Below are 22,181 nucleotides of genomic sequence, written 5' to 3'. Positions count from 1 at the left end.
TTGGTCTGTCTGCTCTGGGGCAGGGACAATAACACGTCCTGCTGCTTTTGTTATTTCAAAGGGCGGTTTAGGATTTTCATTCTCACACATGGTGCACGAAGTAGGACTCAACCCTCGGCATAAACTAAACGAGCTGCCCACAGATTCTGGCAGCCACAATGAGCATTTGGTGTGAGAGCTCAGACCTGCCCCTGTCCCACAGGGACGGGGTCATCTATGAGGGGACTGGGCCACTGACCTACCAGCTCCTAACTCCCAAACTTTCAGTAACTCTATCATCAGTGCCTGTGAGTGTAATTTAAACCATCAAAACAGTCATAGTGGGCTAGACCATAGTCTGGACTTCGGGTTTGGAAAAGAGCTGCCACAATCCATAGACCAGGTTGTTATATAACATGCACATGGATTTTAACCCTTCACATACAGTAATGGGAAAGTTCTTGGTTCAGGCTTGTAGCAGTGATGGAATAAACTGCAGGTTCAATAAACAGCTGGGATGGGTCATTCAGTCCTTTGTACAGAGCTTCAGTTTGTAGCAAAGTCTCTCCAGAGGTATGAAGCAGGATTGAAGACAAGATGGAGATGAGGCATCAGCCTTTTATAGTCTCTTGCCATGTGGTCTTTGCTTTCTTTGTCCCAAGGACACTCTGTCCAGCACGTGGCATAGAAAAACCTTAGAGTTCTGTCCATAGGCAGGTCCCTGCAGACCTTGCTGAGTTACAAGGCATATCTGCCTTCTCTCAGTGGGTCAATTGTAGAGCTGATGGTCTTTAATGGGCCATCAAGCAGGCTAGGCAGAACTGACACCAACTTGTCAGGCTGGGGTGTTTCCCGGAAGCAGAGCACAAGTTTGAAATATGGACAGAACAGAGCCAATACTTATAACATCAACTACAAAAATGATACACATCTAGAGATGGCATCATTATAATCAACCAATCAGAACCTCTCCATAGACCCCTTACATGACAACCTTTCTACAATATTGGCTGCAAATATAGAACAGTGGTCACAACGGTGATCTATACAGTTACAGATTATGTCAGTAACGTCACAGGAGGTGACATGGCATCAGTGAGACTGATACTGGAATACTGCCTCCAGTTTTGGTGTCCTCATTTGAAAAAGATGTTGTGAAATTGGAGCTGGGGCAGCAAAGAGCCACCAAATGTCCTGAGGGCTGGAGAAAAATGCCTTCTAGTGAGCTACTGAAAGAGCTCAACCTGTCCAGCTTATCAAAAGAAGATTGAAAGGTGACTTCATTGAAGTGTTGAAGTGCATTAATGGAGAGAAAAGATTGGATAATAAAGGGCTTTTTAGTCTAGCAGAGAAAAGCATAACAAGACCCAATGTCTGGAAGGTGAAAAGAGACAAATTCATATTACAACTAAGGCACAAAGATTCAACAGTGAGGATGATTGACCACAGGAACAAGCTACCAAGGAAAGTGGTGGATTCTCCATCTCTTGATGTCATTTCATGAAGACTAGATGCCTTTCTGGAATGTGTTTGCCCCAAAAGTAGCTCTTGTGTCATACAGGAGGCCTGTGATATGCAGGGGGTCAGATTAGATGCTCTAATGGTCTCTTCTGGCCATAAAGTCAACTCATTTCTGAAAAACTGAGTGTAGCATTGAGAGCAGCATCTGATGTTTTCCTGTCTAGCCGGCTTGCTGCCTAGAACGAACGCTCCTTGATACGGGTGATCCACAGGGAGTAGCTCAAACCTCCAGAGTGCCTGGCTAGGGGCAGGACATTAGCGCAGCAAGGGAGGGGTGTGGCAGTGACATCACAAAGGCCTTTTGCAGGACCTCAGACCATTGGTCAAAGTTTTGGGGAGGTGGTGACCTCACAGAGAGATGCTGACATCAGCCAGGCAGGACAGGAGCGAGGGGCCAGGGAAACCTCAGAGACTCCTGTGGCTTTGCTTCAGCAAGTCTCCTTCTCCGGGTCTCTCTTTGAGGACTGAGAGAGTATTCGGGTTCACGGAGGTGAGCGCCAGGAGGAACCTCTTTCGAGTTTTCTCCTTCCCTTTTCATGATTTTACTAGAAAACAGCCGTCCCTGTTTAGAAGGTAAGAGCGTCCTGGAGGTTTGAAACCTGTTCAGTCTGATCCATCTGGTGACAGTTGAATTCTAAGCATGGAAAACACGAGCTTAAGGAGACAGAAGTTTATTGCGCACCTGGGATTTTGTCCCTGAGAATCACTGGGGACATTAGGGTTTGTCCTTTTTGTTTCCCCTTTTCCTCCATCCATCCCTCTTTGTGTCTTGCTTGTTTTGTCCTTTCTCCTGTTCCCCTCACAACACCAAGAGTGTGTGTGTGTGTGTGTGTGTGTTGCGGGGAGTGCTCTGCAGCTCCCACTGTGGGAGGTCCACCCAAAAATGTGGGGCTGAAATAGTGCTCGGGCAATGATCCACACCAGTGACCTGGGCCATCCTTTGGGCTCTCTGGTGAGAACCCTCAGCCTCCCGTCCGCAGTCTCTACCCTGATTGGCTGAGCAGGGGGTTATTGATAGGGAGGAGACTCCGGTCCTTGTTGTTCTCTTTTAAGACCAAGGAAATAAGTCAGAACCAGAACCCCCTACCACAAGGTCTGCCCACCAGCCGCCACCTCCCTGACCCGTCCCTGGAACCCACCCTGCCCACCACCCACACCTCTCTGCCCCTCCCCTGAGACCCACCCTGTCCACGTCTTTCTTCGGTCGTCTGTTGTTATTCCATGAAACATCAAGAATGGAAATAAAAAGCTGAGTTTACTCCAGGGTGAGGAAACAAAGAAGCCACCAACCCCCCGGCATTGCTGCTTTAGTTAAAGTGTTTTAATTAAACAGCTATTGAATGTCCTCCCTATGCCCCTTGTGTCACCAGAGCACATCCACGCTAGCAGTTCGTGGATGGCAACAGAGAGCAGTGCACTGTGGGCAACTATCCCACTGTGCAACTGGCTGCAGGGTGTTTTGGGAAGGGTTTGCAATGCCTCACGGGCTGGTACAGCATCACATGACGCAGGTTTCTCTATCCCACCGTTCCATGGGCATCTTACAAGATTACTAGCTGCTTTTCAACTGCAGTGTGCGTGGCAGGGGAGAGACTGTGTGTGTATGGGGAGAGACAGTGTGTGTGTTGGGGAAGAGTGAGTGTGTTGAGATAGGTAGGAGCAGATCATTATTATCCCTACTTGAAAGAGGGAGAAGCTACATATGAGAAAGAAGAATTGACTTGTCTGAGGTCACACAGCCAGTCAGTGGCAGAGTTGGGAATAGGACCCAAGAGCCCTGATTTTCAAACTAACCATCGGATCTTGAATTTCAGACATTGAATTACCTGAGTAAAGTGCTCTCACATGAGCTCCAGACCAACAACAGTGACAGGAATTATTCAGCAAGTATTTGAGGAGAACTGCAATGTTAGAGAGAATCATGAACTCCTCAGAGACCATTAATGCAGAGAAGCAGCAAAATCCATCAAACACAGAACTGGTTCTGACTTATTTCCTTGGTCTTAAAAGGGACCAACAAGGACCTGAGTCTCCTCCCTGTCAATATCCCCCTGCTCAGCCAATCAGGGTAGAGACTGAGGACGGGAGGCTGAGGGTTCTCACCAGACAGCCCAAAGGATGGCCCAGGTCACTGATGGGGATCACTGCCCGAGCACTATTTCAGCCCCACATTTTTGGGTGGACCTCCCACAGTGGGAGCTGCAGAGCACTCCCCACAACACACACACACACACACACACACACACACACACACACCTCCTGGTGTTGGGAGGGGAACAGGAGAAAGGACAAAAGAAGCAAGAGATAAAGAGAAAGGAGGGAGGGATGGAGGAAAAGGTAAAACAAAAAGGACAAACCCCAATGTCCCCAGTGATTCTAAGGGACAAAATCCCAGGTGTGGAATAAAATTCTGCCTCCTTAAGCTCATGTTTTCCATGCCTAGAATTCAACTGTCACCAGATGGATCAGACTGAACCGGTTTCAAACCTCCAGGAGGCTCTTACCTTCTAAACAGGGACGGCTGTTTTCTAGTAAAATCACTATGAGGGAAGGAGAAAACTCAAAAGAGGTTCCTCCTGGCGCTCATGTCAGTGAACCCGAATACTCTCTCAGTCCTCAAAGAGAGACCTGGAGAAGGAGACTTGCTGCAGCAAAGCCACAGGGGTCTCTGAGGTTTCCCTGGCCCCTCGCCCCCGTCCTGCCTGGCTGATGTCAGCATCTCTCTGTGAGGTCACCACCTCCCCACCACCTTTGACCAATAGGCTGAGGTCCTGCAAAAGGCCTTTGTGATGTCACTGCCACACCCCTCCCTTGCTGGGCTAATGTCCTGCCCCTGGCCAGGCACTTTGGAGGTTTGAGCTACTCCCTGTGGATCACCCCACTCAAGGAGCGTTCGTTCTAGGCAGCAAGCCGGCTAGACAGGGAAACATCAGACGCTGCTCCCAATGCTACACTCAGTTTTTCAGAAATTATGGCCAGTAGAGACCATTAGAGCATCTAATCACAGAATCATAGACTATCAGGGTTGGAAGGGACTTCAGGAGGTCATCTACTCCAATCTACTGCTCAAAGCAGGACCAATTCCCAACTAAATCATCCTAGCCAGGGCTTTGTCAAGCCTGACCTTAAAAACCTCTAAGGAAGGAGATTCCACCACCTCCCTAGGTAACCCATTGCAGTACTTCACCACTCTCTGAATGAAAAAGTTTTTCCTAATATCCAACCTAAACCTCCCCCACTGCAACTTGAGACCATTACTCCTTGTTCTGTCATCAGGTACCACTGAGAACAGTCTAGATCCATCCTCTTTGGAACCCTCCTTCAGGCAGTTGAAAGCAGCTATCAAATCCCCCCTCAGTCTTCTCTTCTGCAGACTAAACAAGCCCAGTTCCCTCAGCCTCTCCTCATAAGTCATGTGCTTCAACCCCCTAATCATTTTTTGTTGCCTTCTGCTGGACTCTTTCCAATTTTTCCACATCCTTCTTGTAGTGTGGGGCCCAAAACTGGACACAGTATCCAGATGAGGCTTCACCAATGTCTAATAGAGGGGAATGATCACATCCCTCGATCTGCCGGCAATGCCCCTAATTATACAGCCCAAAATGCCGTTAGCCTTCTTGGCAACAAGGGCACACTGTTGACTCATAGCCAGCTTCTCGTCCACTGTAACCTCTTGGTCCTTTTCTGCAGAACTGCTTCCTAGCCATTCGGTCCCTAGTCTGTAGCAGTGAATGGGATTCTTCCGTCCTAAGTGCAGGACTCTGCATTTGTCCTTGTTGAACCTCATCAGGTTTCTTTTGGCCCAGTCCTCTAATTTGTCTAGGTCCCTCTGTATCCTATCCCTACCCTCCAGCGTATCTATCACTCCTCCCAGTTTAGTGTCATCTGCAAACTTGCTGAGGGTGCAGTCCACACCATCCTCCAGATCGTTAATGAAGATATTGAACAAAACCGGCCCCAGGACCGACCCTTGGGGCACTCCACTTGAAATTGGCTGCCAGCTAGACATGGAGGCGTTGATCACTACCCATTGAGCCCGACGATCTACCCAGGTTTCTATCCACCTTATAGTCCCAGTCATCCCAGACCCAGTCCATTCATCCAGCCCATACTCCTTTAACTTGCTGGCAAGAATACTGTGGGAGACTGTATCAAAAGCTTTACTAAAGTCAAGGGATAACACATCCACTGCTTTCCCCTCATCCACAGAGCCAGTTATCTCCTCATAGAAGGCAATTAGGTTAGTCAGGCATGACTTGCCCTTGGTGAATCCATGCTGACTGTTCCTGATCACTTTCCTCTCCTCTAAGTGCTTCAGAATTGATTCCTTGAGGATCTGCTCCATGATTTTTCCAGGGACTGAGGTGAGGTTGACTGACCTGTAGTTCCCCGGATCCTCCTTCTTCCCTTTTTTAAAGATGGGCACTACAGTAGCCTTTTTCCAGTCATCCAGGACCTCCCCCGATCGCCATGAGTTTTCAAAGATAATGGCCAATGGCTCTGCAATCACATCTGCCAACTCCTTTAGCACCCTCGGATGCAGCGCATCCGGCCCCATGGACTTGTGCTCGTCCAGTTTTTCTAAACAGTCCTGAACCACTTCTTTCTCCACAGAGGGCTGGTCACCTTCTCCCCATGCTGTGCTGCCCAGTGCAGCAGTCTGGGAGCTGACCTTGTTTTTGAAGACAGAGGCAAAAAAAAGCATTGAGTACATTAGCTTTTTCCACATCCTCTGTCCACTAAGTTACCTCCCTCATTCAGTAAGGGGCCCACACTTTCCTTGACTTTCTTCATGTTGCCAACATACCTGAAGAAACCCTTCTTGTTACTCTTAACATCTCTTGCTAGATGCAACTCCAAGTGTTATTTGGCCTTCCTGATTTCACTCCTGCATGCCTGAGCAATATTTTTATACTCCTCCCTGGTCATTTGTCCAATCTTCCACTTCTTGTAAGCTTCTTTTTTGTGTTTAAGATCAGCAAGGATTTCACTGTTAAGCCAAGCTGGTCGCCTGCCATATTTACTATTCTTTCTACACATCGGGATGGTTTTTTCCTGCAACCTCAATAAGGATTCTTTAATCCTTTAGAGGATTGGAACTGATTTCAGTGAAGGGACATGTTTGCTAGGTTTTTATGCATTTGCACAGGAAAACATTGAGTGTTTCTATTCATTTCAGGAATCCCTATTCAGTGGAACTCCTGAACATAATGGAAATGCCATTATTTTTGTTGAAGGAAGAGGTTTGTAAGGGGGCACTTGGATTTGAACCAAGGACCACTTGAACTGCAGTCAAACACTCTACCGCTGAGCTATACCCCCATGAGTGCTGTGTAAATAAGTCAGAGATCTTAAAGATTTTGAAGGACAGGCCCTGCCTCAGCGATCTCCTGTTCTGTTCCCAGACCACAGTGCTTTTAAAAATGGGGTTTGATTAAACTTATAGATCCATGTAAACACCACAGCTTGCACACCCACCCCCATAGCTTCCCCCAGGGACATAGCTACCACCTCTCGGGGAGATGGATTAACTACACGGACGGGACAGCTCTCTCCCCTCCGCTTAGAGCATCTTCATTATTTATGAATAGGTAGGAAATAACCTCCTGAATGGACAGTAACCAATTTATCAAATATTGCTGGGTCTGCATTCAATATGGGTACCTGGTCGTATTGGCTGGATTAGTAGGAGCATTGCCGGCAGATCCAGGGAAGTGATTATTCCCTTCTATTCGGCACTGGTGAGGCCACATCTGGAGCATTGCGTCCAGCTTTCGCCCCCCCCGCACTACAGAAACAAATTGGAGAGAGTCTAGGGGAGGGCAACAAAAATGATTTGGGTGCAGAGGACTTACGAGGAGAGGCTGAGGGCAGGGCCACCCAGAGGGGGGGCAGGTGGGGCAATTTGCCCCAGGCCCTGCAGGGCCCCCATGAGAATACAGGATTCTAGAGTATTGCAATTTTTTTTTATGGAAGGGGCCCCCGAAATTGTTTTGCCCCAGGCCCCCTGAATCCTCTGGGCGCCCTGCCCCCTCCACCCCCTTCCCTCGTTCTCCTCCCTCTGAGGCCCCCCCTGTGCTCCGCCCTCACTCCCATTGGCCACTTCCCACCAACGCTCTTCCACTGTGGCTGAGGCCTGCTGGTCCACCTTCCGCTCGCTCCTCTCCTCCCTGAAGGCCTCCTGGTGCCTCTCCACCCCCTACCCCAAGGCCTCCCTGCTGCCCCCACCTCTCTGCCCCTCCCCTGAGACCCGCCCCGCCCACCGCCCCCACCTCTCTGCCCCTCCCCTGAGACCCGCCCTGCCCCCTGCCCCCACCTCTCTGCCCCTCCCCTGAGACCCGCCCTGCCCACCGCCCCCACCTCTCTGCCCCTCCCCTGAGACCCGCCCTGCCCACCGCCCCCACCTCTCTACCCCTCCCCTGAGACCCACCCTGCCCACCGCCCCCACCTCTCTGCCCCTCCCCTGAGACCCGCCCCGCCCCACCCCCACCTCTCTGCCCCTCCCCTGAGACCCGCCCTGCCCCCCCCCCCCACCTCTCTGCCCCTCCCCTGAGACCCGCCCTGCCCCCCGCCCCCACCTCTCTGCCCCCTCCCCTGAGACCCGCCCTGCCCCCCACCCCCACCTCTCTGCCCCCCCCCCGAGACCCGCCCTCCCCCCCGCCCCCACCTCTCTGCCCCTCCCCTGAGACCCGCCCTGCCCACCGCCCCCACCTCTCTGCCCCTCCCCTGAGACCCGCCCTGCCCACCGCCCCACCTCTCTGCCGCTCCCGTGAGACCCGCCCTGCCCACCGCCCCCACCTCTCTGCCCCTCCCCTGAGACCCGCCCTGCCCACCGCCCCCACCTCTCTGCCCCTCCCCTGAGACCCGCCCTGCCCACCGCCCCCACCTCTCTGCCCCTCCCCTGAGACCCGCCCTGCCCACCCCCCCACCTCTCTGCCCCTCCCCTGAGACCCTCCCTGCCCACCGCCCCCACCTCTCTGCCCCTCCCCTGAGACCCGCCCTGCCCACCTCCCCCACCTCTCTGCCCCTCCCCTGAGACCAGCCCTGCCCACCGCCCCCACCTCTCTGCCCCCTCCCCTGAGACCCGCCCTGCCCACCTCCCCCACCTCTCTGCCCCTCCCCAGAGACCCACCCTGCCCACCGCCCCCACCTCTCTGCCCCTCCCCTGAGACCCGCCCTGCCCCCACCTCTCTGCCCCTCCCCTGAGACCCGCCCTGCCCACCGCCCCCACCTCTGTGCCCCCTCCTCTGAGACCCACCCTGCCCACCGCCCCCACCTCTCTGCCCTTCCCCTGAGACCCGCCCTGCCCACCACCCCCACCTCTCTGCCCCTCCCCTGAGACCCGCCCTGCCCCCACCTCTCTGCCCCCTCCTCTGAGACCCAGCCGGCCGTCCGCCCCATCTCTGCCCCTCCCCTGAGACCCGCCCTGCCCACCGCCCCCACCTCTCTGCCCCTTCCCTGAGACCCGCCCTGCTCACCGCCCCACCTCTCTGCCCCTCCCCAGAGACCCACCCTACCCATCACCCCCACCTCTCCGCCCCTCCCCCCGAGACCCGCCCTGCCCACCGCCCCCACCTCTCCGCCCCTCCCCTGAGACCCGCCCTGCTCACCGCCCCCACCTCTCTGCCCCTCCCCTGAGACCCGCCCTGCCCACCGCCCCCACCTCTCTGCCCCTCCCGTGAGACCCACCCTGCCCACTGCCCCCACCTCTCTGCCCCTCCCCTGACCTGCCCTGTCCACCACCCCCATCTCTCTGCCCCTCCCCTGACCTGCCCTGTCCACCACCCCCACCTCTCTGCCCCTCCCCTGAGACCCGCCCTGTCCACCTCTTTCCTTGGTCGTCTGTTGTTATTCCATGAAACATCAAGGATGGAATAAAAAGCTGAGTTTGCTCCAGGGTGAGGAAAGAAAGGAGCCACCAACCCCCTGACAAATCTCAGTGCCCCAGAGAAAACCTGCCCCCTGCTATTGCGATCACTGCTGTGCTGGGGATATGGCAGGAAAGGGACTGTCTGAATGATCAAGGCAGGAAATAGACAACAATCTACAGCAACGTCATTGACCACAAACACACTCTAACCATGCTCCAGCCAGAAGGGAAACGAGGGGGAATTCTTGCAGTTCAGCCATGGACACACTTACACAAGGGCACAACAGTGTGTGTGTTGTGGAAGCTGGTCTGAGGAAACAACTGGAATTGATCACTCAGTGAGAACAGAACTAGAGTGCGGTGAGAGACACATCTCAACCAAGTAGTTGTGGCTGAGTGGTTAAGGCGATGGACTAGAAATCCATTGGGGTTTCCCCGCGCAGGTTTGAATCCTGCCAACTACGGAGAAAGTTGTGGTTTTTTAGTTTCAAGGGAGCTGGGTCTTGTCTCACTCTCAAGCTGTGTCTACACTATTGGGTAATGCGGCTTTAAAGTGTTTTAATTAAACAGCTGCTGCATGTCCACACTATGCCCCTTGTGTCACCAGAGCACATCCACGCTAGAATCTTGGATGGCCACAGAGAGCAGTGCACTGTGGGTAGCTGTGCAACTGGCTGCAGGGTGTTTTGGGAAGGGTTTGCAATGCCTCATGGGCTGGTACAGCATCACATGATGCAGGTTTCTCTATCCCACCGTTCCATGGGCATTTTACTGGATTGCCAGCTGCTTTTCAACTGCAGTGTGCGTGGCAGGGTAGAGACTGTGTGTGTGTGGGGAGAGGGAGTGTGTGTGTGGGGAGAGGGAGTGTGTCGGCACACTGTCTCTATGTTCAGACAGCTGCTGCAAGCAACCAGGCCTGAGGCAGGGGGAGGGGGCAGCCCCAACATCAGCCCCCGCTTCCCTCACTGGCTCAGCTCAGCACAGCAGCCTCTGTCACACGCACACACACACACTGCTGCTGAGCTCTGTGTCAGGGGTGCTGGAACAGGGGGTTTAGAGGGCCGTGGCCTCACCACTCTTAACTGGCTGTTAGGACAAATGATGGAGGGCGGAAAGGGGGAGTCTTGGGGGGGGAGAGGCATTCTGTGGGTGTGGCCTCGGGGGGAGAGGTGGTGTGAGTGTGGGTCCTTGGGGAAGGGGTGTCATGGGAGTGCCACAGTTCAGACAATAGTGACCCCCCCACTGTAAGGAAGCTCCCGCCGCCCCTGCTCTGTGTTGGTAGCGCGGGAGAGAGCAGCGTTCCAGGGCAGTGATTTGCTCCCCGGGGCTCCGCCAGGGGGGCTTGGGAGGCTGCAGGGAGCCCTGGGCCCTTTAAATCACCAGCCTGGGGAAGCCGGGCGGGGCTGGCACAGCGTACCCGCTCTTGCCAGTACCCCATACCGGAATGTACCAGCTTACGTTCACTTCTGGAAGGTCCTCACGTGGATCAATGACTGGTTAAAAGCCAGGAAACAAAGGGTAGGAATAAATGGACAGTTTTCAGGATGCAAATAGGTAACTAGTGGTGCCTGTACTGGGACTAGTCAACATCTTCATAAACGATCTGCTAAACAGCGAGGTGACAAAATTTGCGGATGATCCAAAACTACAGAGGATAGTTAAGTCCAAAACAGCCTGGGAGGATCTAAAAAGAGATTTCACAAAACTGGGTGAAAGGGCAACAAAACGGCGGATAAAATTCAATGTTGATCAATGCAAAGTGATGCACATTGGCAAACATAATCCCAACTACACATATAAAACGATGGGATGTAAAATAGCTGTTCCAACTCAAGTGAGAGATCTTGGAGTCACTGTGGATAGTTCTCTGCAAACATCCACTCAATGGGCAGTGGCAGGCAAAAAGCGAACAGAATGTTGGGAATCATTAAGAAAGGGATAGAGAATAAGAGAGAAAATCTTATTGCCACTGTATAAATCCATGGTACGCCCATATCTTGAATACTGCGTGCAGATATGGTCGCTCCATCTTAAAAAAGATGTATTGGAATTGGAAAAGGTTCAGAAATGGGTATGGAGTGTCTGCCATATGAGGAGAGAATAATAAGACTGGGACTTTTCAGCTTGGAGAAAAGCTGACTAAGGGGAAATATGCTAGAGGTCTATAAAATCATGACTGGTGTGGGGAAAGTAAATGAGGAGTGTTACTTATTCCTTCTCATAACACAAGAACTAGGGGTCACCAAATGAAATTAAGAGGCAGCCCGTTTAAAACAAACACAAGGAAGTATTTTTTCACACAACGCACAGTCAACCTGCGGAACTCCTTGCCAGAGGAGGTTGTGAAGGCCAAGACTATAACAGGGTTCCAAAAAAGAGCTAAATCGATTCATGGAGGACATGCTCTGAGCCAGGATGGGCAGAGAAGGTGTCCCTAGTCTCTGTTTGCCAGGAGCTGGGAATAGGTGACAGGGAATGGGTCACTTGGTGATTCCCTGTTCTGTTCATTCGCTCTGGGGCACCTGGCTTTGGCCGCTATGGGAAGACAGGATACTGGGCTAGATGGACCCAGTCTGACCCAGTCTGGCCGTTCGTACGTCCTTATGCTCTTTTCATAAGATGCCTGGGATTCTGCCTCACAATGTGTCCCTGAGGTCTCAGCCAAAATGCCCCAGACAGACACACACTCTGGGCTCCTGAAGCCTCTGCCCCCCACCTAGTGCCTATGGCTCATCCCTGACCCTTACTGCTGCTCCTTGCTATAGACTGTGAGAGGAGCGGAGGCAGCGCAGGAGCCTTCTGGGGACGCAGATCTGAGGCTTTGGGAGAGACACATTGTCTGAGATATCAGAGCGCTGCAAACCCTGCAGCCACCCCCTCAATCCGGGGCCTGTTCCAGCCCTGAGTCTGGGCTGCCGCGATCCCTCCCCCAGAGCAGGGCGCCCACAGATTACAGCCTGAAAATAGGCGTGTGAGACTAACTCCTGTTCTTCCTGACAGGGCCTCCCCTAGACCAAGTGCCTCTCCCAGGCAAGACGTGTCTTCGGTGCCCCCCCCATTTGTAGCTCAGCTCATGATTTTGATGCACAATTTCGATGCATGATTTTCTCTGTCATATAAGATGATAAATTTGCAGGCTAGGTTCTGTAAACCTGTATTTATTCATGCCATATATAAGCAAATAGAACAAATGCATTTTCTTTAAGCATATAGAAACTTTTTAATTTTGACAGTAACTGAAATGTACTAACATCTAGAAATGGAGCTGTCACTAGCACAGGGTGGGCCGGTATTAAACAGTGTTACAGTCAGAGACAGACAGCGTTAGGATGTTAACCCCAGGCCCTTTGTTCAAAGGTCGCTTCTCTCGCCTTTCCCCCATGAACTGAAGCGCAGCATTAAAGAGATCCAAAGATTGGCCAATGGCATTTCCAAGTGCTAAAATAGCAAGCGATGTCAGTCTCTCATTGGCTATCAGCAACTGAAGATGTGGTTTAATGAGCCGGAGCTTCAAGGCGAGGGTGGCTCTGTCCACTGCCTTCCGTTGCGCTGCTGGGCCCCAAGTCCCTGGTGGCCAATATGTGATGCTGGGAGAAGAGAGTGGGGTGGCAAGTGGCGGCAGGACTTTTGCCACCAGGGTCTAGCTGCCCAACTTCCTCCTCGTACTGCTGGCCCCCCGTCGCCTTCAGGTAACCCAGGAACTAAGGCAGGAATAGGGCGAGGAAGCAAGTAAAGCCGAGCAAGGCAGGCAAAAGTGAATCTTGTCTTCATGGGCCGCTCGCAATGACGTCCTTTTTCTGTGCCACAGCTGACAACAACATCCCAGACAGAAAAGCAGGAGGCCAAAAAGAAACCGAGCAGCTGCTGAAGTAGTTCAGTTGGGAGCGTGCTAGACTAACAGGCTCTTCTATCCTCCTTTGTGCACGGGTGGGATGTTTTCTGAAAGTGCAGCAGTTCCTTTAACTGCCACGAGTCCCTCATTTCAGGCTATGCAGCAGGAAAAGGCAGCATGGGCTTCTGCACCGAGTTGGCCCACCTGACCTTTCATTCTTCTCTTGCTCTTTGTCAGCAAGGGGAAGAAAAAGAAGCTCTCCCTCAAGCTGGAGTCACAAGGGCGACGTAAGGACGACTTCCTGAGTGCCCGCTCCAGTCCTCTGCTCTGCCAGCTGACCCATCGAAGGGCTGCCACCACTTTCTCCAGGTTTGTCCATCAGTCTGTGCTAGGGTGAGCAACAACCAAGCAGATGGAGTTTCTGTAGTGTGGTGGTTATTGTATTTGCCTAACACGTAAAAGGCCCCTGGTTCAAAACCAGGCAGAAACATGCTGGCTTCCTTTTCCCAGATCCCCTTGCTGTTCAGGAAGGCCTCCTCCTTCTCCTATTGGCCTGTCCGTGGGATAACTCCAACCCCTGCATGACAGAGGGTGCTGACAGCAGTGGAGAAAGCACCTTGGCATCAGGCTGGAGAACCTAGAGGAGTGCGGCGTGTTACCTTTTGGAGGCTTGTGGCTTGGCCTCCATTGCCCTAGGAGGTTGGCCGGTGGAGGCCGGCTCTTCCTGCTGGCCTCCTCTGCGTGACTTGCCAAAGGAGGAAGTGAGGCAGGAATGGGGCAAAAGAGGAAAGTCGAGCTGAGGAAGGCAGGGCAGAAAGTAAGCATATCATTGTGGCTAAATGGGGTTAGTAGAGCATCACCATTCGTTCTGCAAAGCCGGGGGAGGTGCGGTTGGCTGCTGGGAGGCAGAATCCTGTGCCTGCCTCTTGGCTTCCCAGGGGTGGCTCCTTGCAGCCCAGGAGAAGCAGGGTTCTGGGGGGAAGGAAAAGCAGCAATGGCGAGGCTGAGTGGGCTCCTTTCTGGCCGAGATGGTGGGTCTGGGAGTTGCCTGTAAGCCATAAGTGGACTTGGTGCAGTGAAAACCGCTGCTGCATTCTGGCTGACCTGGGGAAGCCATTAATGACTTGGGAGTGGGGGCAGGGCACTGGCTGTGAGCAAATGGGATCCAGGAAGCCCCAGCCTGCCCCTCCAGGGGCCGAGTCTTCTTTTCTCCTGCCATGGGGAGCCCGGCCTTAAGCCTTCCCAGCATGCACTGCAGCTCGAGCATTAAGCCTTCCTGTGTGCATAACCGAACTACGGCCTAGCGTAATAAGGTGTAAAGTTTAGATTGTGAATTTATCTTTAATTTCCATGGTAACTTACTTTGATCTTTTATGCCTACCACTTATAATCCTTAAAACTCCATCTTTCTGTAGTTAATAAATCTGTTTTATGAAACTGGTGTATTTTGCTTGAAGTTCTTAGGAAATCTCAGCTCCTTTACAAAGCTGGTTCATGTACTATTCACATTGAGGGAGGGGTGGACCCTGCGTAATAAACTCACTATTGTGTCCTACAGGAGGCCTGTGATATGCAGGGGGTCAGATTAGATGCTCTAATGGTCTCTTCTGGCCATAAAGTCGACTAATTTCTGAAAAACTGAGTGTAGCATTGGGAGCAGCGTCTGATGTTTTCCTGTCTAGCCGGCTTGCTGCCTAGAACGAACGCTCCTTGAGTGGGGTGATCCACAGGGAGTAGCTCAAACCTCCAAAGTGCCTGGCCAGGGGCAGGACATTGGCGCAGCAAGGGAGGGGTGTGGCAGTGACATCACAAAGGCCTTTTGCAGGACCTCAGCCTATTGGTCAAAGGTGGTGGGGAGGTGGTGACCTCACAGAGAGATGCTGACATCAGCTAGGCAGGACAGGGGTCAGAGGGGCCAGGGAGACCTCAGAGACCCCTGTGGCTTTGCTTCAGCAAGTCTCCTTCTCCAGGTCTCTCTCTGAGGACTGAGAGAGTATTCGGGTTCACGGACGTGAGCGCCAGGAGGAACCTCTTTCGAGTTTTCTCCTTCCCTTGTAGTGATTTTACTAGAAAACAGCCATCCCTGTTTAGAAGGTAAGAGCCTCCTCAAGGTTTGAAACCTGTTCAGTCTGATCCATCTGGTGACAGTTGAATTCTAGGCATGGAAAACACGAGCTTAAGGAGGCAGAATTTTATTGCGCACCTGGGATTTTGTCCCTTAGAATCACTGGGGACATTGGGGTTTGTCCTTTTTGTTTCCGCTTTTCCTCCATCCCTCCCTCCTTTCTCTTCGTCTTTTGCTTCTTTTGTCCTTTCTCCTGTTCCCCTCCCAACAGCAGGAGAGGGGTGTGTGTGTGTGTGTGTGTGTGTTGCGGGGGAGTGCTCTGCAGCTCCCACTGTGGGAGGTCCACCCAAAAATGTGGGGCTGAAATAGTGCTCGGGCAGTGATCCCCACCAATGACCTGGGCCATCCTTTGGGCTCTGTGGTGAGAACCCTCAGCCTCCCGTCTTCAGTCTCTATCCTGATTGGCTCAGCAGGGGGTTATTGACAGGGAGGAGACTCAGGTCCTTGTTGGTCTCTTTTAAGACCAAGGAAATAAGTCAGAACCAGTTCTATGTTTGATGAATTTTGCTGCTTCTCTGCATTAATTGTCTCTGAGCAGTTCATGATTCTCTCTAACCTTGCAGTTCTCCTCAAATACTTGCTGAATAATTACTGTCACTGTTGTTGGTCTGGAGCTCATCTGAGAGCATTTTATTCAGGTCATTCAGTGTCTGAAATTCAAGATCCGATGGTTAGTTTGAAAATCAGGGCTCTTGGGTCCTATTCCCAACTCTGCCACTGACTGGCTGTGTGACCTCAGACAACTCAATTATCCTTTCTCAGCCTCAGCTTCTCCCTCTTTCAAGTAGGGATAATAATGATCCGCTCCTACCTACTTCACAGTGCATGGAGGCAGGGTCGGCTCTAGGTTTTTTGCCTCCCTAAGGAAAAAAAATTTTGGCTGCCCCCATCCCAGCCCTGGGCTCCCCCTCACACCATCCTGCTGCCCGAGCCCTGGGCTCCCCCCAACCTGCACCCGCTGCCGCTGTAGCTCTGGGCCTCCCCACACCTGCATCCCCCTGCCACCCCATCCCTGGGTTCTTCCCCCCCAACCCACACCCCCCTGCCATTCCAGCCCTGGGCTCCCCCCCACATCCTGTGCTGCCCCAGATCTGGGCTTTCCCCTTCCCCCCCACCAATGCTCCCCAACCCACACACCCCCTGCCGCCCCAGGCCTGGGTCACTGGTAACTTGCTCCCAGGGTGGGTCACTCAGCAGGGATTTTGGATGTGCACAGAACACAGACAGGCTTGGTTCCCATATGGTTACAGAGCTGCAGTAAAGTGGAACAATTTTCAGCATGTGTGATTGGAGGATATCTGGATGCATATTATAAGACTGTCCTCCATAAATGAGGAAAAGTTGAGGTGCCTTTATTATTCTTTTGTTCCACTCTTTCTTTCTCTGGGGAAGTTGCCAATGCAATATCACTGTCTTCCTTTTAAACAAATAAAACAAAAACAAACAAAAAGGCAATGGCTGTTGAAAATTGCAATTCCAGTCCTAATAACCCCTGGGTAAGCATTTCTTGCTCAATTTTATCCTACTTTTTCTACAGCAAATGACAGTGGATCAGCCTATTTGATTTGGGAGAAATGAAGTAACAGCTGCCCAAACTGAGCTGGAGCACTCCTGAATGTTGAGGTGTTCAGATCTGGAAGGCAGGCGCTAGATTCCCTTTCTGAACATTAACTAAATCTGGAAAGGAAAAGTCAATTTCTGCTTCCATGGCTCAGGAGTGGAAATCATCCTACGTGCCTGGGGCTGTATCTAGAGCTGCCCAGGTCCAGCAGAGCCTCCCCTCCCTCACTTTTCATTTTAAATTCTGGTGGGATCCATGTACCTCCCTTGCCAGGCTTCAGCTAGAGAGGGGCCCTGGCCACTTAGTCCCCCCAGTTCCTTCTTTGGGGGCTGCCAGGTGAGGTCACACCAGTATCCCTCAGCCCGTCTGGGGAGGTCTTCTGAAGGGGATGTCTGGGGCAAAGCTTTCTAGTCCAAAACATCGGTGGCTGGAGGGGGGCACCATTTTCAGTAGTTTAATGTTTGGTGCTGCAGTGAGTGACTGCTGTGAGCAGTAATATAGCGGACCCCCCCCCCCCGGGTCTTTGAATGAGGCTTTATACTGGGGTGGGGGGAGTGAGGAGTTAAGCAGCGAGTCGGTGGATGGAGAGGGGCAAATCTCCGAGATTCAAAATCCGGGACTGTGTCTGTTGGTCCTTTTTGCTGCTTTTCTCTGGGCTGGGGGTTGTCCCAGTGCTGCACAGAGGGGTTCCCAAAGGAAGGTGCTTGCTCCTAACCCCCGAGGCCGTCAGTGTGTCGGCTCTTCTCTAGCCAGCCCACTTGCCAAGTCTGATTGGCCTTGGTCTGGCTCCCAGCCCCTCTCCAAGGGGTGCAGCTGTCTGGAGGTGCTGCCTTCCTCAGTCCCACCTCATTCACTCCACAGGGCGACTCATTACCAAGGAGGGGGAAGATCTTATTCTACTTCTAGCAAAAAGACATTTTTCTGTTACCTTAATTACACTACCTTAGGGGCCCCCTATAACATATTACCAAGGTTCAATACAAAGTCATAGACAAGATATACAAAAATGCGTAATGCAGAGATTTATCTACAACTGCACTGAGTGACTGTGGGGTGCAGTGATATAGTGACCCCTGGGTCTGTGAATGGGGCTTTACACTTGGGGGGGTGAGGGGGCAAGTGGGGAGCAGGTGGGCGAGCGGGTGGGCAAGTGGCAGGTGGGCACAGAGGTGAGCAGGGAGTCAGCAGGGGCTCTAGGGGCGGGAATGGGGGTTTCTGGCAGGGGAGGGAGGAGGTGAAAGGAGGCGAGTGGTGGGTGGGGGACTGACTAGCAGGAGATGCAGCAGGCCAGCGGGGGGGCTAGGGGGTGAAGAGGGGTGTGATGGTGAGATCTGATCACCCTACGGGGGCCGTTTCTCCTCCCTCCCCCAAACCTTCCTTTTCGGCCCACAGCTGTTTCGGTGGAGCGGTGTTGGGGAAGGAGGGTTGGTTTCTGTGGGGCGGGCTGCGCTGTGGGGGGGGTTGTTTCCACAGGGATGGGTGGCGCGGGGGAGGTGTTTCAAGGAGGCTGGGTGGCACAGACGGGAGCGGAGCAGCTCCTGGGGGCGGGGCTCTGGCACAGGCCGGGGGCGGGGCAGCTCCTGGGGGCGGGGCTCAGGCTGGGGGCGGGGCTCTGGCACAGGCCGGGGGCGGGGCAGCTCCTGGGGGCGGGGCTCAGGCTGGGGGCGGGGCTCCAGCACAGCCCAGGGGCGGGGCAGCTCCTGGGGGCGGGGCTCTGGCACGGGGCGGGGGCGGGGCAGCTCCTGGGGGCGGGGCTCTGGCACAGCCCGGGGGCGGGGCAGCTCCTGGGGGCGGGGCTCTGGCACATTGTGATGCAGGAGCCCGGGCTCAGCAGCTGCTCCCTGGTGGCCACGTGCTGCCAGCAGCGCTGGAGCCGCCCGGGCCGGAGCGGAGCCGCTGTTCTCAGCTGCAGCAGGAGCTGCCCCCGGCCCCGCTGGGCTCCAGGTGGGGACAGAGCCTGGGGCCCGGGGTTCCCCTGGGTGCGGCTGGCGGGGCGGGAGGGGAGAGGCCGGAGCTGCAGGCGGGGAAGGGCGGGGGGCAGGCGGGGGGTTGATCGGACTCTGGGCACCAGGGGAGCCCCGGGGCAGAGTGTGTGTGTGAGTGTCCCGGGCCCAGGCGTGCGCAGGGGGGGAGCCCCGGCACCCCAATGCCCTGAGCCCCGGCTGGGGAGGCTGCTCCCCCCTCCCGTGGGGGCTCCGGGGGGGGAGGAGGCTGCGGCGGCTGCAGGCGGGTGCTCGGCCCCCCCCCCGGGATTGACCCGCTGCCGGCAGCTTGTGGCGCCTCCTCCGCGGAGCTTTTCCCCGGGGGCGGCCTGGGCGCAGCTGCGATCAGCTGTTTGCTGGGCAGGCTCCGCTCCGCTGCTCCCCCCCCCCGCTCCTGGGGGGCTGAGTGAGCTCCCCCCAAACAGCCCCAGGGGTCGGTGGGGGGGGTGGGGCAGCAGCAGCAGAGCCCCCCCCCGCTCCCCTGGGGCTGCCCCGCCCCGCTCGGGCTGGGGGCTCTGCCAGGGCCCCCGTGTGAATCGCTGCTCCCTGCCCGCCAGGCTCGGCTCCGGCCACAGCAGCGGCAGGTGCCCCGGGGAGCCCAGCTGGGCTGGGGCTGGGGGAGGTTGGGGGGAGGAGACGCTCCAGATACCGGCGGGGGGCGGGGCGGGAGCTGAGCTGGGGACGGGGGAGGAGAAGCCCTGGGCCCTGCAGGAGCTGCACTGGGGCGGGGGGATGGAGGGGGCGAGGAGCCACCCTGGGGCAGGGAGGAGAACCCCGGGCCCTGGCAGAAGACGTGGGGCTGAAGTCCCCGGCTCGGGAGCCCCAGCCAACTTAGTAGCAGAAGTTGCAGGGCTGAAGCCCTGACCCCCCCCCCCCTCTGTGTGGAGCTGGCCTGAGCCCCTCTCGCTCCCATCGCCCCTGTGGAGCTGGCTCCCACTCTCCGGCGGTGGGGAAATTCAGCCCCAATCTCCCCATGTTGGTATCTCCATTTCCCCCCCATCACCCAGCCATGGATGGATTTAGCCCGGGAGGCAGGGTCAGTGTTGGCCCCATTGGGCAGGTGGGATCTAGGGCACAAAGAGATGAAGTGAGTTTCCCAAGGCCAAGCAGGGAGTCTGTGGCAGAGCAGAGACTCAAACCCAGGACGCCTGAGCCTGAGTCCTGTGCCTTAACCATAGGCAACCTTCCCCCCGAAGGAGAGGGAACCTCCTCTGCCACTTTGAGTGTGTGGGTGGGAGCAGCCACTAGACAGAGCTGCCAGGAGGTGGGGAGGGAGGTTGGATAGTTGGGGGGGTGATTAGTGGGTGGGGGGGTCTCTGGAGGGGGCGGTCAGGGGACAAGCAGCAGGGGGGGTTGGGGGTTCTGAGGGGGGCAGCCAGGGGGCAGGAAGGGGGAGGCAGTGGATGGGGTGAGGCTAGGGCGGGGCTCCCTGGGTGCGCACCCTAATGAAATGTGCTGCACATGCCTGTGGTCACGGGGGTGAGCTACTTGCATCCTTTTCCTGTTTGTGCCATTTCTTTCCCTCTCAAAACCAGATAACAATTCTCTCTGGTTCTTCCTCTTCTCTCTCCCCTCCCCACATGTGGCTAGAAAACCCCAGGAGATTCCCTCGTTTTCCCTAAAATTATTGACTCTCTAGTCTCTCATTTTCCCTATTTTCTCCATAATTCTTAAATTCTCCTCAGCTTTGGGATGTGAACCCAGCCCGTTTATCTGCAGCAATTTGTCCTTGGGTGGGTGGGAATTTACTGTCCTGTGTCACTCCCCCAGCGTGGGTGGTGGTTAGTGGGTGCTGGCTGGGGGAGCCCGCAGACGCGGCTGCCTCTGGGGGGGGAGATGGGGGGGCCGATCTCTGCCAGCGACAGGACATGGCCGCACAGGAGGGGAAGGGAGGAGCCAGTGTCCCCATGGAGCCTGCCCAGCCCCTTTGGTTCTGCTCCTTTCCAGCATTTTGTTCAGAGACTTTATTACTGGGGAGGCTGAAAAATCTCCCTGTGGGCTTAGCCTGGCAGGAGGGGCCAGGTCTCCCCTGCAGTAAAGAGATGGAGCATGTTCCCAGCATGGCAGAGCCTAGGCTGTGTCTCTGCAGGGAAAGATCCTGGGGGAATCGTGATGTGACATGAACTAAAGCCTGTTCTGAAACCTCCACAACTGCCCTTCTCGCCCTGCCAGGCTGCAGGATGTCGTCCATGTTTCGCTCCAGCTCATCCCATCCTCCCATGGGACAGGGAAGGGAAATGGCTGCAGAGGATCCCGTCCAGGTAGGGGTTATTGGGGAGTTGCTGGTGGGTTCCTGCTGGAGGGAGAGGGACACCAAATGCACCGGAGGAGGGAGGCTTGGGCAGTCTGGTTTGGGGGTTGGAGTTTGCCAAAAAATTCCCAGGAGGGAGAATGGGAGGAGGCCAGGGTGTAGCAAACCTGTTGGGACTTGTTCAATATGCGGCTTCCATTCTAGGAACAGACCCACGAGGTAAGAGGGTGGAAATGCTCTAATTTGTGGGACAGGAAACAACCCCCCTAGGTGGGGCTAGGAAAATGGGCCAGAATCCCAGGGCTGGAGCCCGACCTGATTAACCAGCGGCTGCTGTGAGATGTGAGGGGGCACCCACCAGGGAGGCTTAGGGGGTGGTTCTTAACCTTTTTCTTTCTAAGGCCCCAACGTGCTATAAAAACTCCACTGCCCTGCATATGCCTGGTTCTCTGCATATAAAAGCCAGGGCTGGCAATTGCCTGGGGCCCCATGTGACAGGTCCCCCCGCAAAGCCTCTGCTACTTGCTTCAAATGTACAGTCTCTAGGAACACACACAGACCAAGGGAAGTGACCACACAGACATTCACAAGCACAAGGTCTAGTCGGTTTTACAAGTTTTATTAAAGTTACAGTTAAGGTTACGAATACCCAAGTGTTGCATTGTAGAGGAGCATGGACAGAGTCTGACAACTCATGTGATTATAAGCAGAGAGTTTTTTATTTATTTTTAGCATGCTTTTATATTTTATTATGGCAAGCAATTAGACAGTTGCTAATTGGTTAATTAAATATACACAGCCGCAGCTGTAACCCCATCCTAATTAACATTCTACACACCTGTTTGACTTATCATCCTATTTACAGTTAGCTGGCCGATGAGAGCGCGCCCAAGGTCAGCCCTTTATACACAGTTCCCAGCGTTATCGGCTCGTCCCAGAAGCCTAAACAATCTCAGCATTTCACATTCTATTCCCAACACCCAAGCATATAGAAATTCTATAAAGACCTGTGCAAAAGTTACAACTCTAGTTCTACTCACATCCTGAACGATAGTATTAG

General features: G+C 54.3%; 2 non-coding genes and 1 pseudogene across 2 annotated transcripts; 1 reads left to right on the top strand and 2 right to left on the bottom strand.

Moving 5' to 3' along the window:
- Positions 1 to 22,181, bottom strand: part of LOC123358427 — a 168,774-nt pseudogene that overhangs the window by 52,885 nt on the left and 93,708 nt on the right.
- On the bottom strand, positions 6,751 to 6,822 carry TRNAC-GCA. The gene has a single exon. It is a non-coding gene; the product is annotated as a tRNA-Cys (tRNA).
- On the top strand, positions 9,753 to 9,834 carry TRNAS-AGA. The gene has a single exon. It is a non-coding gene; the product is annotated as a tRNA-Ser (tRNA).

Source organism: Mauremys mutica, unplaced genomic scaffold (assembly GCF_020497125.1).
Source record: "Mauremys mutica isolate MM-2020 ecotype Southern unplaced genomic scaffold, ASM2049712v1 Super-Scaffold_100054, whole genome shotgun sequence".
Taxonomy (NCBI): Eukaryota; Metazoa; Chordata; order Testudines; family Geoemydidae; genus Mauremys; species Mauremys mutica.
Note: the sequence above shows the minus strand (reverse complement) of the source record. Positions and strands in the feature narration are given on the sequence as shown.